The sequence below is a fragment of the Penaeus chinensis genome, chromosome 4 (assembly GCF_019202785.1).
Source record: "Penaeus chinensis breed Huanghai No. 1 chromosome 4, ASM1920278v2, whole genome shotgun sequence".
Classification (NCBI taxonomy): domain Eukaryota; kingdom Metazoa; phylum Arthropoda; class Malacostraca; order Decapoda; family Penaeidae; genus Penaeus; species Penaeus chinensis.
The window spans coordinates 44,760,640-44,765,639 of NC_061822.1; the positions used below are offsets into that span (position 1 = coordinate 44,760,640).

Below are 5,000 nucleotides of genomic sequence, written 5' to 3' on the forward strand. Positions count from 1 at the left end.
GATAAAATCAAATTCATTATAAAATAATAAAGGAAATACTAGACTAAGAATAAGTTATTTGGAAAGACAATCAACAGTACCAGAAAGTAATTAAAATCAAATACAACAATAAAACGTTAATTGGTCATTAAGGTTCATGAAAACCGACAAGTATGAAAAAGTAACCACTAATTGTCTGTAGTCTGAACAAGTAACTAAATGAAATACGACGAACTAATTAAATCAAAGATAACAGAAAGTAATTTAAATAAGAAACGAAGACTAAAAGTAAGTGAAAAAGATAATTAAGAGTAACTAAAATAGCACACAAAAAGCTATGAAAAATCTATTATAAAAACAGACAAACAATAAGACAAATAAAACTATAACTGTAAGTGAAACTAGATAAAAACAAATACGATACAGCAATACACTAGACGGTCTCAGATTATATTGCTTTCCGAAGCAAACTGTTTTCTTTATTTTTCTATCTTTCTTTTACTCTTTTTTTAAAGCGCATGATTGCCAATTTGTTCCTCAGAATTGTCAGAAACCTGAAGAAAAAAAATGTTAGGAAGAGGGGGGGGGGGGGCGGAGGGAGGGGAGGTGGAATTACAGGAATATATGATGAAACTTTTTTTTGTGTTTACTTGTATTTCTCCGTTCTCTTTCTCGTTTTTTCTTATTATTATGTTACATCTTTTCCTTCTTCTCCTTTTTCTTTTTTCTTCTCTTTTTTTCTGTCACTCCTTTTCGTTCTTCATCTTCTTTCTTCTTCTCTATATTCTTCTTCTTCTTCCTCACTCTTTACCTCACCCCCTTTCTTCCTTCTTTTCCTCTTCCAGACCCGTTCTTCATCTCCACTTCCTGTTCTATGTCTCCTATGTTCACCCTGTTCTTCTTCCTTCTCCTCCTCCTCTTTCCTATCGCCATCTACTTCTTTTCCTCCATTTTTTCTCGCCCTTTTTTTCGGAGCCCCTTGTTAGAATCGGGCCGAAACAGAGTTATGCAAATTCTTTTTCCCGGCAGCAAACACCAACACGCCCCCCCCCCTCTTGCTCTCTCTCTCTCTCCCTCTCTCTCTTTATCTCTCTTTCTCTCTCTCTCTCTCTCTCTCTCTCATTTTCACCCACACTCACACTCACACTCACACTCACACTCACACTCACACTCACACTCTCACTCTCACTCTCACTCCCACTCTCACTCACTCACTCCTTCTCTCCATCTTCCCTCATTCCTTTCCTCCTCCTCTCCTATCTTCTTTCTTCCTTCCCTCTCTGCTTACTTCCTTTCTTAATTCCCTCCCTCCCTTCCTCCTTCCTTCCATCCCACCTTCCCTCTCTCCCTTCCTCCTCTTCCACCTTTCCTCCATCCCTCCACCTTCCTTCATTCCTTTCTCCCTTCCCCTCCTTTCTTCCTCCCCCCCCCCCCTCCTTTCCTCTTTCCTTCCCTCCTTTCCTCCTTCCCTCCTTCTCTCTCTTCGTCCCACCTTCCCCCCCCCCCTCCTTTCCTCTTTCCCTCCCTCCTTCCTTTCCTCCTTTCCTCCCCCCCTCTTCCTTTCCTCTTTCCCTCCCTCCCTCCTTTCCTCCTTCCCTCCTTCTCTCCCTTCGTCCCACCTTCCCTCCCTCCTTCCCTCCTTGCTGTATCTCTGAGCGATTGAAATGAGATGCCTGATTTGAAATGCAGGCGAGCACGTGGGTAATGTTCTGCTAATGTTAAAATGTCAGTATCATTTTTAAAGATAACATTTCCAGAATAACAGGTATTTGTCGGGTATTTTAGTTTAAGCTCGGAGGTAATGTTTTGAAAGTGGAAAAAATATCACAGTGGCTTGTTTTTAATCAGTATTTTTAAGGTTAAGTGGTATTAAAATGTTCAGAGAATTTGTTGACGTCAATTGGAAAAATTATTTTCAAGTCAGATATCGAATTGAATGTGGGATTCGTTATGTTGGAGTGTATTATCATGATCATTATCCTTAACATTATCTTTATTATTATCATCACCATTATCTTTAACATCATCTTTACTATTATCATCATTATTATCTGCGATATTAGTATCATTAATATTGTCTTCATTTTAATCGTGTTTACTTTACCTATGATTATTAACTACCTTTTCGGTATGATCAAAACACAGTGATGGTGATCATAGTATAATATGATCACCATCACCTTCACCATCAGTGACGTCACCATTATCACCATGAACCTGACGTTATCCTGGAAGAAATCCGTTACAGGGTTCAATTATTACCGATATTTTCTCTTCGTGCCATCAACCTCTTCCCTCGCTGAGTCGAACCGGTTTCATTATTTCCGCGACACAGACGGGCTACTTTGGGCCAAATGATGATACCAATGAGTTTGATGATAACGGCACTAATAATGATAAAAGTAAAAGGAGGAAACTGGGATCTTGGGAGAAAAAGCCATAAAGATATATTTCCTGAAATCGAGAGATTCCATTACGATTGACGTCACGACCGCCGCGTCTTCCACGTGGACCAATCAGAACCCCGCCTTGACCACGAGCTTGTTTCTCATTGGCTGATTGGGGAAGTGGCCGGGGCTTCTCCACAGGAAGTGAATAGAGGAAGTGGCATATTATGTAATCACCGTTGACCCTGAAAGAGAATGAGGGAAACAAGAAAGAGAGAAGAGGAAAGAAGGATTGAAAAGGAGGAGAAAGTGTTGTTAGTGGAGACGTAGAATAAGAGAAGTAGAATAAAATGACATAGCAAGAAATACAGAATAGTCCACAGAGGAAGTTAAAAAGGGGGGTTGGAAGAGGAAAAGGTAAGCAGGAGGATAGATAAGACAAGGAATAAAGGATATAGAAAAGGGAAATATATTAGGGAGAAGGTAAATGATCAACCAATACACACACGCGCGCGCGCGCACACACACACACACACACACACACACACGCATATATATATATATATATGTGTGTGTGTGTGTGTGTGTGTGTGTGTGTGTGTGTGTGTGTGTGTGTGTGTGTGTGTGTATGTGTATGTATGTATATATATACATATACATATATATATATATATATATATATATATATATATATATATGCACATCAATATAAACATATATACAGGTGTGAGTGTGTGTGTCTGTGTACGTGCGAATGTGTGTGTGAAATGGATTGTAAAACGTTAGCTACAAAGACCATTTTTGTAACCTATTGAATTGTATCTTTCTGAGTAGTACTGATACGAGAGACTAAGCAGTACTTTTAAATCCTTGTCATGCTGTATAAGGAAAAGATAATATATTTGTCATGGCATGATATACCTTTGCCATTGCATATATATACAATCTGACACTAAGATAGATGATTAATGAGTCAAAGAAGCTGAAAAAATATTAATTTGATTAATGAAGAGTTTCTGCATTAGTCACGGATTGTTTTGGAAGATTTAAGAGCAAAATAAATACTCAGAATAAAATCTCGGGTTTAGATTAATGTGTCCTTAATGTTTTATGGAAAATATTCATTATCAAAATTCCAGAATTCCTTCCTTTGTCATTCAGTTACTTTTTTGATTGACCTAATGTCAGTTCGTAATTCTGACATTACGAACTGTAATGGCCGAAAATTGACATACACACACACACACACACACACACACACACACACACACACACACACACGTACTTTATATATACTCTCCACAATCAACAACAAAAGAGCATTTAAGTCTGTCCATCCACCGATATCGTCCCGATTAAGATAAGGACTCGGGGGATCAAGATAACAAAGTGCTGCGCGGAATGTAAATGGAAAAGCCAACGACATTTGAGGAAATAGTCGGTACTTAAGGGTCGGGGGAGGTGAGGGAGGGGTAAGTGGGGGGGTCAGGGAGAGGGGAAAATGGGAGGAAGGGTGAGGAAGAGGGACGTGGAAAGGGGATGAGGTGGGGGAAAGGTGAAGGAGGGAAGGAAGAGGAAAGAGGAGGGAGAAGGGCAGAGGTGAGTGCGAGGCGGGAAGAGAAAGAGAAAGGAGGACGAGGAGGAGACAGGAGTAGGTGAGGAAGAAGTGAAGAATGGAGGCAAGACGGAGCAGGGGGCGGGGACGGAAGCGAAGGGGAGGAGGAAAGAAGGAGAGGTAAGAGGGGGATGAGGAGATGAATGAGAGGGCCAAGTAGGAAAGGAGGAAGGCTAGGGAAGGAGAGGTGAGGAAGAGGGTATAGGGGGAAGGGGAGGCAAGACGGGAGGTAGGATAGGGGGAGCAAAAATGAGGGCAGGATTGGGAAGGGAAGGCGGGACAAGAATTGGGTGAGAATGAGGAGGGAGAGGCAAGAGGAATAAGGGGGGAAATGGGCAAGGGAGGAGTGAAGGAGAGAGGGGGAGGTGCTACGGGCAGGGAGCCTAACGAAGTCATTTCTCTAGATTTGGGATGAGATTGTGAGGCAGCGAGAGCGGGTCCTCCCTCCTTCATGTGCGCGTCGAGGTCCGAGGGAAAGGGAGGGGGGGGGGGGCGAGGGAGGAGGGAAGGAGAGAAGGAAGGAGAGAATGAGGAAGAAGGGAGAGAAGAAGAGGACAAGGGAGGTAGGAGGGAGGGCGAGAAGGAGGGAAGGAGAGTATGAGGAAGGAGGGAGGGAGAGAGGGAAAGGGCAAGGAGGAAGGGAGGGAAGGAGAGAAGTTGGAAACTGATTTTCAAAAGAATTTATGGCTAAATATTTTGTGTTTTATTATCATTTGTTATAATAATGCATAACTCTTCAACATTCAAAACCATACATAATTCACTTCCTTCTATAACACGTGGGAAGAACAAGGGGTAAGAGAGAATGGGAAGGGAGGAGGAAAACAAGAAGGATGGAGGGTGGTAGTGAGGGACATGGAGGAAGGAAGGAGAAGGAAGGGAGAAATAGAGGAAGAAGGAAGGAGGCAGAGAGTGAAGAAGGAAGAATAGGGAGAAGGAATGGGTGGAAGGTGATATTTATGTCGTAGACGAGAAAAAAAAAGAGCGAAATGAAGAGAAAGTGGAAGAAGAAAGAGAAA

The 5,000-nt window shown here is 41.9% G+C and overlaps 1 protein-coding gene across 1 annotated transcript in view; it reads right to left on the minus strand.

The window, feature by feature from the left end:
- The window catches only part of LOC125025303 (putative GPI-anchored protein pfl2), a 23,169-nt gene that overhangs the window by 14,744 nt on the left and 3,425 nt on the right, over positions 1–5,000 (minus strand). The window lies entirely within an intron of this gene.